We start from the raw sequence: 14,135 nt of genomic DNA on the forward strand, positions 1-14,135 counted from the left end.
GCCAGGGAATATATTTTAAGTTACACAATGAATGCCTGAAATCACAAAGGTTTAGTACCAAATCCTACCTACCACCCTTTTCCCTCAAGGCTAGATAGCTATGATAAATTTAATTAATACATTAGGCACAGTAAGATTTTAATAACCAACAATGAAATAGAATAATTATAACAATATAATAAAACTTATTTAAACCTTATTCATTAATTACTTCTATAATTTTCAATTTAGTATTTTAAGACTGTGGTTGATGAAAATTAATGAAAACTGCAGAAATAAAAAACTTGGATCAGTACAGGAAGACTATATTATAGTTTCTGGCACTGAATTTGTCTATCCTAGGTACCTTGCATCAGTGGAAGAATATTACTTATTCTTTTTCCTTAGCTCCCCCTTTTTTCCTCTTGGCTTATTTCACGTCTCCTAAAACTTTCAAAGTTCACCCACATTGTGGTAGGTACAGGAATTCCCTTGTGTGACTGTACCAGTGTTTTTTATCCGTTTACTTGTTGATAGACTTTTAGATTGTGATTTCAAATTTTTTGGTAAAAATATCCCAAGAGTGAAATTTCTACTTTTTACAAAGGGATATGTGATGCAAATCTTGCTAAAGTCATATGAATCTTGATTTTACAATTCAATTTCTAAACAGGAGGTTTAGATATTTATGTCTTTGGTGCGTCCGTATTTCTCTCCTCTTCAGTTTCTACCTCTCCCTGGGTCTTTCACAAATCTTTCATCTCTGTTCCCTCTTCTGCATCATAGTATGCATTAAAAATATTCTTCTCACCTTAGAGAGACCCAGATTCTCTCAAGGCCTTGCTCACCAGTACCACCACATTTCACAGCTCTTACCACATTATACAATTCACAGTGACTGGATGCCTCCTTCCCAGCTAGCTTCAGGGTTTTGTGTATTCTTGCTTATGAAATGCTACCTTCTTCACTGAGCTCCCTGCCATGTAGTGAACACATCTAAACTTTCTAGCTGGTGTTGTTCACTCCCCATCCTATGTTAGAAACTTTTATCTTGGCTCAGCATCCTTTTCTTTACTCGTTTTCTCATTATCCTGAATGACTTCTCTGTCCTGGAAGCACTGTACAGAGCATGGCTACTTCTTTATTTGACCTTGTAAATGTTGACCTTCTTGGCTTCAGCTCAGGTGCTCAACCCTCTAGTCCTCTTCTGGCTGATGTCCTTGCTTAGTGGTTCCATCTCCAAGAACTTTATCTCAGCGATCACCTACTTTCATCTTAGCTGCCTGAATTCCCACTTTTTCTCCCCATCATGCAGTAGCCCAAGCTTTGGTGGTTCCTATTAACCTGTGTTGCTTAGTTGATATTAGAACGATCCTCTTACCGGCAAGTGCTCTTGTTTCTTTTGAGTTCTTATGGATATGCTTCCATCACTGAAAAATTAATCTAAGTCTGGTCAGTCCTTCAGCCACTGTCCCTATGCTCTGCCTTCAGAGCAGCGTGGCAGCGATCACACAGCTATACAGATTAGTGGGGTCAGCTTTATAGTGCCTTTCCTTGTCAGGCCCCTGGGCTACCTGATATTGCTCATCTTATTCTATTGGTTTACTTTGCTACTGTTCTTGGATTTCCTTATGCTCCACATCCTAAACTGTTACTTTTTGAAGAAACTACAGTCACTGCCCCTAGGGTGATTCTCTCTGGTTTTTGCATGCCTTTATATAATTTATCTTCATCTACTTGTATGTACTTCCTTCAGATAAATGAAGGTCCATTGGACACATATTGTATCAGACACCATGGCACTCACAGCATGGCACATTGTGCTAGAAAGAATGACAAGTAGCCTGGGCTGGCAGACTTTTGAGAAGGATACGAGGGAAGGGAAAAATATCCAGCATGGAAGTCAGAGAAATGGTAACAGGTAATAATGGAAGAAAACCACGGCTCTTTCTCCAATGCTGGGAGGGGTTCTCTGGTCTGCTCTAAGTGTTCTCTCAGGGCCTTATCTTGTTCTGCTTCCTTCCAAAAGTTGAGGGTGATTGCTTCACCCTTTGGTCTCCTGGGGAAGTTATAAACGCAATATTTACAGAAGGTTTTGAACTCTGTCCTGCAAACGCATAACCAGAAGCTCTAGCCTACAGATTCTGGTGGGGACAAAGTAAGTCTGTGTTCTCTACACTGGGGATGTGGAATCAAATCTTGGATCTATAGAATATTAGAAATATAAAATCTTTCATCTTTGAGTTGTGGTGGACCCTCAGAGAGAATGAATCTCGTGGAAGCCTGCTCATACATTTTCTCTCTTTCTTGGCATTGTTAGGAGTACTTCAGCAAGAGTATATCCCTGTTTTTGCACTTTTGCAAATTAGCATATTTAAATATACTAATTTTCACCACTATATTCATCTATAGGCTTTTAATTTTCTAGTCATGAATGTTTCTTAGCGATCCTGAGATGCAAAGCATTCAAACCATGACTGGCAGTCTATTCTATAGCTTTACAGCTAAGTTCTCAGAAATCCTGACATGTGGATTATTCTATCTGTACCCCCAGAGTCATCTGTTCTGAAACCTTACAGGCATGCAGGGGGACTGAATTTCCCTTTCCACTTATATTCACCCATCTCCCCAAACACTTTGGACCATTTGACCCCCACGATACTGGAGATTAAACCCACAGCTTCATCCATGCCAGGCAAATTCTCTACCCATGAGCTACATCCTTAGACCTCAACAACATTCTCCTCTAACATCCACTGCGCCATCCAACTTCCATGCCCTTGCATGCAAGGAATCCTTAACCTGGAGGACAGTTACTTCACTGACAGATGAGAGTTCTCATTGCTAGAAAGTTCTTCTGAGGTTATGGAGTTATGTGATCTTAAACAAGCCACTTCCTCTATCTGGGCCACAGATTCTCATATGAAAATAAAGCAGTGAAGTAAATTGGCCTGGCCTTTAAATTCTAGACTTCTAAGTCCTTTGAGTCAATAGGCCTGTGTTCACTGGTTTCTGAGACATGGAAAATTCATTTTCCATCCTTGGTTACTGGCTTCTTCTCTTTCATGTAGACTGCATATATTCCATCAGATATCATTCACTTTCTCATGCCATCTTTGCCATGCCTTCCTCACTTTTCATGTGATGCTGTAGCTATGAGATATATTCTGATCCATGGCTTGAAATCTCACCTCATAAGAAGAACTTTCCAACGCAACACTCAGCCATCCTTCTTATGTCATTTAGACATCTTTGGAGGTCTCACATGACAGTAAGTCTAAAAATGCCCCCTCCATACCTTTTGCTTTCCTGTGTCTGTTTTTGATCTGTTTTGAGCCCAGGAACACGGCTATGTAAGAAGACAGAGATCCATTTTTGACTCATCCTTAACCCACCACACCAGTGCACTGATGACGTGGTCTGCTGCCTTTACTGATCACAGCTTTCTTCAGACAGTCCTCTTGACTCTATCTCCATTTCTTTAGCAGGCAGCCACAGCCTATCAGTTCTGGCTGGGTTTCTGCTTTGATAGTCTTCACAGTTTTGGACCTGCTTGCTTTCCGTTGACCACTCTCTACTAGAGCACAATTTAGTTTGAAATATGTCCCTTCTCTGCTTAAAGTGTTTTAAGCCTTCCCATTGTACCTTGAACAGAATCCAAAGTCCTTAATGAGCCTCACAGTCTACTGACCTGAGTCCCAGATCATCTTAGATCATTGTCTTTATGCTCAGCCTACACTGGCCTTCTCTCTGCTCCCTCATCACTCCAGTCCCTACCTCATTTCATGCTCTTCAAATGAGCTGTTTCAACTTTCTGAAATTTCCTTCCTTGTGCTCTTTTCTTAGCTCATCTTTTGAACTTTAGCTGAAAATACCTTGCTACCATTTTCTCCCCTGTGGTGCTAGAGAGAGATCCAGAGCCTCCTATGCTAGGCAAGTATTCTACCATTGAGCTATATTTCTATTCTATAAAACATTTTTTGAAAAGAAGCCTTAGCCTAGTCCAGATTCCTCTGTTTATTTGGCATACAACTTTGGAGCAGTGATCTCCCTATCTAAAGCTTTTATCCTTTGTGTCTATAATGCAAAAATGGTATTTGTTTGGCAATTTTGTGAGGGTTAATTTACACACACACACACACACACACACACACACACACACACGCCACTACTACTACCACCACCACCAATCTTGTCAATATAAAGTTTCTTCTGTGGTGGTTACAAGGAGGAGAACACAAGGTAGGTGTTTCCTTTGGGTATCATTTCCCCAACACCAAAGCATCACTTTCTTTCTGGAGAAGAATCTAGGACTCATGTGTGCTAGACAACTATTCTACCACTAAGCCTCTCAATCTAGACTCTGAAAGAACTTTTCATTTTTTTGGTAGAGATTTGCCCTTACAGTTTACCCCAAATAGTTCCAATTATAGCATAGGGGAGATTAGTGGAGTGTCTATTCTATGTCAAGGTCTCTGCATACATCATCTAGGATCTTGATGATATGATACGCATGACTAGGACCCACAACTTACAGGTGAAGATGAAGCTCCTAGACCTTGTAAAAACCTGTCCTGCTAACTAATAACACACCATGAGGGGATTTAAACATCATCTGTTCATTTCAGCCTCCTTGTTTACTAGGAAGCCATGCTGCTTCTTTAGATAGTTAATTGCTTGTCTTCATTGCAAGGCTTTTTATTGGAATTGAAGTAAACAAATGCACATTCAGACAGTGTTCAGTGGGAACACCACAAAACCCTGTGCATTACTTCATCACCAAAGTTCTCATAACCTCATGTTTATTTACCTCACATTCATTTCCCACAAGAACACATTTTTGTGACCCAAACAACTTCCTGGTCTGAGGTTATCAACTGATAATATGAACAGGGAGATGGCACGACCATTAAGACTGAGCCTCCTTGATGTTTCGTGACCTCTGGCTGGTCACACAGCCCTTGTGACTCTTTTTTTTTTTTTTTCATCTAAAAACTGGGGATCTGGGTTCTTGTCTTCAAGCTTTTTCTCAAGGAAGTTAAAAAGGTGGACTTTGCAAAGTGCTTCATTTTGTCTGGGTCCCTCAGTCAAAAGGTTCCCTAGATTCCTCCACTGTCACAATTACAATATGCTAGGTGGGTTAAAGTGAGTTCGTCTAGTTTTCTGTGAAGCCTGAGTTCCTATAATTCATACATTTTGATACTGATTACCTTTGTAAGCTTTTGTGGTTATCTATAGAGCAAAATGAGGAGGTTAAGCAGTTTTAGACCATTCTGAAATAATAGTAGTGGTGAATATTTTCACATGTACACTATATGCCAGAAGCCATGTTTAATATATACTAAGAACCATTTCACTTAGTATTTATAACAATTCATGTATTGTAGGATCTGAGGTCCACAGAGATTAGGTCATACAACTAGCAAGCCATAGGCCTGGGATGCAAACACATGTAGTTTGACTTTGAATCCTGCAGAAGATTTGCATTGGAGAGAGGGTGCCATAGAGGATGGCATAAAGGACTGTTCTAGAAGATGTGATGATTACCTGAGTCTTGCAGAATGAATAGGAGTGCCTCAGAGACATGGGCATAGAACAGGGGAAAGGAAGTGTACATAGAGTCAAGAGACCACATGCAGAAAGGCAGACCATTCTGGATTTTAACTCTTTGTCAGCTTCCTTCTGAAAATGAGGACAACAAGAACAGCCCTTTAAAAGGGTGTGGTGAGAGAGTCTATATGAGATCACACATGCAAGTTACCTAGTCCAGTTGCTCAACATCGTCTGCATGTTGTGTGATGAGAATAAAAATGTTGATGATGACCTTGATCCACTCAGTACATAGCCCTTCTTATATTAATGGTTTTAGTTTTGTTGTATGCATGAGCCCCTGCCTCTTGTGTGTGTGTGTGTGTGTGTGTGTGTGTGTGTGTGTGTGTGTGTGAGATTGAGATTGTTCTCAACTTTGACCAATGAGTTAGGGTCCCCTAATGAACTCATCGCTTGCTGATAGGGGTTAGTCTAGCTAGCCAGATTGCTCCAGGGCTCTTCTTCCTCTGTTCTCCAAGTGCAGGGTAGAAATTATAGGCAGGTTCCCATGCCCACCTCACCTTTAATGGGTTCTAGGAATTCAAATTCCAGCCCTAACACTTGCACAACAAACACTTCATCCACTGAGTCATCTGCCCAGCCACCGTGTTAATGGTTTTTAACTTTATGTACATAGCAGACACCTGGGCCTTGCCTAAAAAAATGTTCATTCTCATCAATTTCTACCCTTCCCACCCCTGGTGAAGAATTACTAAATATAATACCTCATATTCAACATCAATTTTTTCGGATTTGTCTTTGAGAAGAGTCTCAGTGTTGTAGCCTAGACTGTCATGGAACCTGAGTTTCCTGTCTCAGCCTCCACAATGATGGAACAACAGGTGTCTATTATAATGCTCAAATTGATTCAGAGAGATAAGACTCTGAATCAGTCATGAAGGACTGGAGGACCTTTCCTAGGATAGTGAGGATCTCATGGGGATTCATTGTTGGTTAATGGTCAGACAGCTAATTTCAGGGAGGAGGCTCTAAGTTAGACTGTCTAGCCTGTTGGTCAAGGGTTACAAAGCTCCACAAGACACTGCTCAAAGAAATGGATGGTGAGGAGACAGTAACTCTGCCTTTGAATTACTTTCATTTCCTGTGGCTGCTCTAACAAATGACCACAAACTTGCAACTTAAAGCAGTGGACATTCCTTCTTTTGTGCTCTGGCTGAGCAAAAGTCCAGAGTTAAACTGACAGCAGCGCTATGCTCTTCCACAAGCATTAGGCAAAGTTGTTTCTTGCATCTTCCAGGTTCTTGGAGTTTCTGTTGTTCCTTGGATTGTGGCTACATTTCAGTCTCTACCTCCATTTTGCTCATGGTATTTCCCTGTGTGTCTCCCTCTGTGTCTCTCTGCCATGGACAGCTGCTTTTGCATTTAAATCCTATCCAATCCTCTGCAAAGGTGAGGTTCCTTCCCCCAAATCAGATCACATACACAGGTTCTGGGGATCAGGACATAGTCATATCTTTTTGAGGCTTTCCATCTTACCATTGCATCTGTTCAGGTACGCATCCTTTGTAGATTGCTTCTTGAGATACACACTGTTTGGAATGAATCTCCCATCAGCCCATGCAGCAGCCGTGGTGGCTATTGGTGGCCCCATTTGGCAATGAAGGGAAGTGAGATGAAGCTCAAGGTCAGGAAATCTCTTGACCAGAAATGAGTGTAGGCTGTGAAGGTGTGCGAGGAACAGAGATAAACAAGGGTGAGCTCACAAACTTCTGGGGAAAGACAAGCAATAATTAATTATGGTTCATGAATCAGTGACTCATGGACCAAATGAGAATTGCAAATAGGATTTGCCTTTTTTCTAGTATATTTCAGATGTTAATAAAGATAGTTGTTAACATTTAAAAACCAGGAGAAAAAAAATCTAGATGTCCCCACATCCCTTAAGATATCAGAACCTTTATCCCAGGCACCTCTTTGCATGGGATGATGTCAGTAACTGAGTAGAAGTAGCTTTTCTAGACCAGTCACACATGACCATTACAACCGTGATTAAACTCAGCCCATGATGAAGTAACACACAGGGCATTTGATCATTTTTCATAGACTTTGTAGGTAAGAGATTCAAAGATGACTTGGAGAGGCAGTTGTTATCTGATATCTGGGGCTGAGCTGAGAAGCAGGCATAGCCTTGCTGGGAAGTGCACATGCATCAGAACCCCAGTGCTGGGCTCAGCTAGTATGGTAACCAGAGCTCTTCTGTTCAACTCTCAGTGTGCCACAGCAGTTGGTTGTGAATGGAAATGTGCAGGGAGAAACATTTCCTTCATGGCCCACCTCTGAAGTCCTACAGCATCCCTTAGGATATACTGATGGAAGAAGTGTCAATCAAATTGAAGTCCTCTTTCTTCCAAAATCTCTATAGAGCATGTCTAAGGGTGGTTTCATAATCCTGTTCTTCAGAACCAAGTGGTTGAAGTAAACTCTACAGTTGATTGCACACTGTCACCCCAATACTGCGGGTTCTCAAAAAGCCCCTATAATATTTTTGCATCTGTATTTATTTTTCTTTTATTACCCTCTCTGTACAGACAATAACCTAGTGTACTGACATGCACTTTTCTGTCTGTAGGTGTTCTACTATGACATCTATGACATACAATGCTTGTAATGCAACAAGTTAAATTACATAAATGATACTGTCACAATGATCTCATTGTCCTTCTTCCTCTTGGAGATGGCCCAGGGTTTTAAGATTCACTATACTGTATGGACATATGGATTATAACGTCAAAGTACTGCTGTGTACTCTGAGGAATATCTCCTGCATAGTTCTGTTTGTTCTTACAATGGTGCTCATGAGGACAGGAGTTTCCATTCTCTGCTATGCACTGAGAAAGACAAAGGCATCCTTATTTGACTGATGGACCTGTCGGAGGAATGCTTTGGGAAACCTATTTAAGAGTGGGAGGGCTGTGTCCTATGGTGCATGGACCTCTAATCTGGCTTTCTGGAAAAGCTGCAATGTTTTCACTCTATCAGCAGTAAGGGAATGGTTAGAAGACCAGGGACCCACTGCTTAGTGGTTTACAGCTTGGCTGCTGTCTCATTCCATCTCTCTTCTGTGAATTATATTGAATTGTGAACACCTGCCACATGCTTCTTAGCCTTTTGGGTGCATTCTTCAGTAAGTTAGTTTTCATGCTTCCTGACTGTTGTGATGATTCTGTTGAAAATGTGATAGTGTCTGATGACCACTGTAACAAATTAGCCCAAATGTGAAGTCACAAAACAACAAAAAATATTATTTTATGGTTATGGAGGTCAGAGCTCAAAACTAATCCCACAGAGTGGAAGTCAAGGTTATTTCCCATGGTATTTCTGCAGGCTGTGGTGGTGGATCCGCTTTGCCTTTGCTGCCTGAGACTACATTGACTCTTAGATGCACCCATCTCATCTATGCTTCTGTGTTCACATTGTTTCCTCTTCTCTGTGTGTCTTGTCTTCACTGGTCCCTTTCTCATAAGGACAGATGTAAAGGTATCAGAGCCTACCCGGATAATGTAAAATGATTAGTTTATCCCAATGTTCTTAATTAAAGTATTTCTGCACAACCCATGCTATGTAAAAGCGATGTGGATGGGTCCCAGAGATTAGGACCTTATATAGATAGGTTTACTGTGAACCGGGAGAACTACAAAAAGTGAGTAAGAGTGACACAGGTACAAAAAAACATAATAAATTAGAAGAACCGCACAGAATGTGGGCCTAGTGTGGGAGTGGGAGGGGAGAAGCTTGAAGCTGGACACAGAGGAAGGATAAGAGGCTGGATTCTTAGCAGGTGTAAGGTCTGAGCAGATAGAAAGAGGGCAGAAGGTTTCTGGAAAGGCTACACAGTGTAGTTTAGCATAGGTAGGTATTTATTTTGATTACACCCATATTAATAGCAAATACTATATTACCCAAATATTTATCTTCCTAAATAGTGACTTGAGAGCAAAATCTACTTAATGATTCTTTTAGACAAATCCAAGAAACTGTAGAAGCAGAGTTGAAATTTCCCAAGATCTCAGAATTTCCACTGTTGTAGTTGAGCAGAGCTTAATTTGGAAAATGTGAGCTTTCAGGGGAATATTTAGTATTATATAAGTATTTAGTATTTATAAAGCAATGTATTTTCATTTGATTAGTTTTTTGAGTTTATATTGTCTGTCAAGTCCTTTTGCAGAAGACAGATGTGTCAGAGTGAATGTGACAATACTTCAGAGAGTTTCCATTGTGTAGGGAAGGGAGTTGGCAGCTAAGAAGAAATCAGGTGGAGGTCATTGCCACAGAAAGAACAAGTGACATCACCAACATATGTCCCTCTGAGGAAGGTAGGTTGTCTTTTTCTACAGGATGGTTGGGAAAGAGCAGAGTGTACTGGTAAGGAAGTTGACTTAGCCTCTACCTCTGCCTTCATGGCCTTGGGTAACTCACTTTCCCGTCCATGCTGGTTCTTCTCCCCATGCAAAGCAGACAGTAGCGATGCATTCCCACATCTTGTCTGCAAGCTCCTAGACAACGTTTCCTTCGAGAGGCTGCATTTTAGTTCCTTCCCCTTGTATTTGGGTAGAGTTGTGGCTGTTTTGGCCAACATAACACACCAGAAGTGACAGTGGGACTTTCAAAGCTAGATGCCTCAAATCCTCGTGGGCTCGGCTGCCTTAGCTAGACCATTAGCTCTTGGATCCCTGAGGCATGTACAAGTTGAGCCATGATCATGAGAATGCCTTCATGGAAGCCTCTGGTCGGCAGCCTTCAAGTTCTCCAGCCTGCTTTTCAAGTTACCACAGCTCTTAGATTCTTCTCAGTTCCAGATCCAAGAGAAGAGAATAGCCATTTCTCACTGTATTCGGTGTTTCTTTTTTATTTAAATTTTTAAAATTCATTTTACGTACCAACTACAGATCCCCTCTCATCCCTCCTCCTGCTCCCCCAAAGCCTTCCCACTCCCCTGGCCAACCCACACAAGCCCTCCTCCAAAAGGCTAAGGCCTCCCATGAGGAGTCAGCAAAGCCTGATACATTCAGTTGAGGCAGGACCAAGCCCCTCCCTCCTGCATCAAGGCTGAGCTAGGCATCTTATGACCCACAGATCCCTTGGACTTAACAGTACAGGCTATCAGCATAGCCTGGGTTGTTTGTCGCCAGTGGTTACATAAGACACAAATATTTTCTACTTCTCTGCATGCTGTATGACTAAAATGAATTTATGGATGCAAAGTTGAACAGCATGATGATATATGTATATGCACGTGTGTGTGTGTGTGTGTGTGTGTGTGTGTGTGTGTGTGTGTATGTGTGTGTGTGTGTGTAGGCAAGATGTCAACCTTGGATGTCATTCCTCAGAAGCTATCCATATTATTTGAGACAGGGTCTTTCCCTGGGACTTGAGACTTACCAATTAGTCCAGGCTGGCTGGCCAGCATACCACGGAGACCCTTGGTGTATGTTCCTTCAGTGCTGGGGGTACAAGTGTCTGCTACCATACCCAGAGCTTTGTGTGGGTGCTGGGGATTGACTTCGGCTTCTCATGTTTCTAGGGCAAGCACTTTGCTGACTAAGCTCTGAATAACCCAGGCATGAAAACCATATTTGTTTGTTTGTTTTATTTATTTACTACATGTATAGAGACTGGGAAGTCTCAGGTTAAAATAAGATCCTTTTGTCTTGTCTCTTCCCATGGTGGAGGTGTTACAGAGTGAGAGATTACATCAGCAAAAGAAAGGGCATGAATTCATGCTTTTATTGGAAACCTACTCCCTCAAAAGTTCCCCACCCCGACAGTAACGGCATTAATCAAAATACGAATGTTTGAACTTAACACTGCTATTGAGAAGTCAGAGCTTAAGTACATGAGTTTTGTGGGACACATTTATACCCTAATTCTGAGCCATTTGATAATTTTCTACCCAATGACACCACCTCTTTCCCTCCAAGTCTCACCTTGTCCTTTAGTCATAAATCTCCAACTTTTCCTTGTTACAGTCATGGTGGAGTCTAATCGCCCTCCCTCAATGCAAAAATCCCATTGCTGTGGTCCCCATATCCATCCCAAGAACCCCGAATAAAGTTGGCCTTACCAACGTAACAAGTGTCACGAATCAGCTTTGGTTTTTTTGTTTCGTTTGTTTTTGTTTTTTGAGACAGTGTCTCTCCATGTAGCCCTGGCTGTCCTGGAACTCAGTTTGTAGACTAGGCTGGTCTTGAACTCAGAGATCCAATTGCCTCTGACTCCCAAGCGCTGGGATTAAAGGCGTGTGCTACCACTGTCTGATTTATGAATCAGTTTTTAATGACACACACTCACCCCTACACAAGGGTTTTGCTTGTCTCTAAAAAAATTATTATTTGTAGTGTGTGTGTGTGTGTGTGTGTGTGTGTGAGAGAGAGAGAGAGAGAGAGAGAGAGAGAGAGAGAGAGAGAGATGTGGGAGGCAGGGTGCGCATATGTCATCATGCACTTGTGGAAGTCAAAGGACAATTTCGTGGAGTCAAGTCTTTCTTTCACCCTTATTTGGGTCTTGGGATCTGACTCGGGTCGCCAGGCTTGTACGACAGGCACTTTTACCAGCTGACCTGTCTCATCAGTGCCTGTCCATCTTATAAAAATAGAATGGAACATGACAGGTGTAAGCCCTGATACCCACCCTGTCCATCTACTCCAGCTGTGTGATGTCCTTAGTATGTGCAGCCTCAGGGGTTTTCTGCTGACCGTTTTCTTTGCCTTGGATGATCCCATAGCTGTGCATGTAACGCCTTCTTTTTCAAGCTGGACTGAAACCTTACATTATCAATCAGGCAGACCGCTTCTGATCTTGCAATACCCTTCACCTCATACCCCTGGCCCCCTCTACTTTTTTCCTTTTTGTTTTTCCTTTTTGGTATCCCCCCTTCTGTTTCTCTCCACAGTGTGGCATGTTTAAACTCCAAGACGCACCCATGCCGAGGATATATACCACTGAGCTACAACTCCACCCCAGCTTTTTTTGTTTGATTTTGTTCAAGTCACCGATGGAACTCATGTGTCCCGCTCATGGCTGCGCGCCATACGTCATTTGATGGGTGAATATGTCTGCCTGACTCACACAGTGCCAGTGAGCAGAGACACCCAACTGCATGAGGATTCCGCTCCCTCCTGAAGTCATACTCAAACACCCCTAAGAGCAGACTGGGCACAATCCTGAAAGAAGACCTGGATACGTTACCAGACGTGAGGAAGGTCGATCCAAATTCCAGAAGGGAGAAAGCAGATGGGTACAGACTTTGCTTCAGTCGTCTGAGCTGGAGCCTGCAATTGTAGAAGATCTGCTGGTCTGCTTGGCAGAAACTGGGAAAGGAAGGTGAAGTATTCCCCCCAAAGAAGACCTAACATGTAAGAGTAAACAAAGAAAAGCCACCCATTTATAGGGTCTCTCTTTTCACTATTGAGAAATTAACATGTATCTAGTCTTTTACTTTTTTTTCCTCCCCACATTGTCTCTCATATTCCGGAGTGTTCTGCTGTTCTGGACCAGGGACACCAAACTCTCCCTAAAGTTACTAGTTCTGTGCCCTCTGTCAATATTGTCAAGCTCATCAATGAAAGTCAAGATCTTTCTGAGTTTGGCTGGAATAGTTTTTTGCTCCTCTAATTCTGCAAGAAGGGCCTGCTCAGTGTGTAATTCAACCTTATACTTCTGCAACTCTTCGATTTCCTTTTTTAAAATTTTTTTATTTTTTTAAGATAGGGTTTCTCTGTGTAGTTTGGGTGCCTGTCCTGGATCTTGCTTTGTAGACCAGGCTGGCCTCGAACTCACAGAGATGCACCTGGCTCTGCCTCCCGAGTCCTGGGATTAAAGGCATGCGCTACCACTGCCCAGCTGATTTCCTTTTTCAGAAGCTGAAATTCTTCTTCACTAAAAGGATGCATCTCCTGACACTTTTACCTTCAGGAATCAGGATGTTTGGGGGAATACACGAAGTCAACTGCAAAACCAGTTGCTCCATTTTGTCAAAAAGGTTATCGAAACGTCCTTTCATGAAGCAAAGACATGTCTCTGTGTATTTACAAATATACACAGCGATAATCTCACAGTCTGGGATGCCCCAGTCTTCTTTAGAGTACCCTGTTCAATAGCCTGCATCATTTCCAACAGGTGGCCTTGAAGTGCTATGTAGGTCCTCAGTAGGCAAGTTTGTGATGTGAAGCCAAAGAACTGGACCTTACAGGCCATCAGATCCCCAGACATCGTGCTTTGCTTTGCTGCCTTCATTTGTGAAAACTGGATACTTCTGCCACAGTGAGGATAGTTTTTGCCCAACCCCATTGAATTCTGTTTTCTTTCCTTCAAGTAGGCACACACACTGCGTGCAGATCCTTCAAGTGCCAATTTGAGTACAAGTCCCTGAAAAATAGGTTACTCCCTTCTTCAAATTCCCCTCAGTGTTATTAACTCATCTACTGTGTCTTTTCTGCTAGAAAGGAGTTCCCATGGCTGAGATGAAACATCGGAAGTTCTCAAGCCATCTCAATGAGTGGAATGACCTTTAGAGTTTATGACCACCACGGACGAGACCCAGAAACCAC

At 42.1% G+C, this 14,135-nt stretch overlaps 1 pseudogene; it reads right to left on the bottom strand.

Annotated features, from left to right (window-relative positions):
- Positions 1-13,020: 13,020 nt before the first annotated feature.
- Positions 13,021-13,797, bottom strand: LOC131896401 (protein MIS12 homolog; annotated as a pseudogene).
- Between the last annotated feature and the right edge of the window lie 338 nt (positions 13,798-14,135).

This window comes from Peromyscus eremicus, chromosome 20 (assembly GCF_949786415.1).
Source record: "Peromyscus eremicus chromosome 20, PerEre_H2_v1, whole genome shotgun sequence".
NCBI classification, from domain to species: Eukaryota; Metazoa; Chordata; class Mammalia; order Rodentia; family Cricetidae; genus Peromyscus; species Peromyscus eremicus.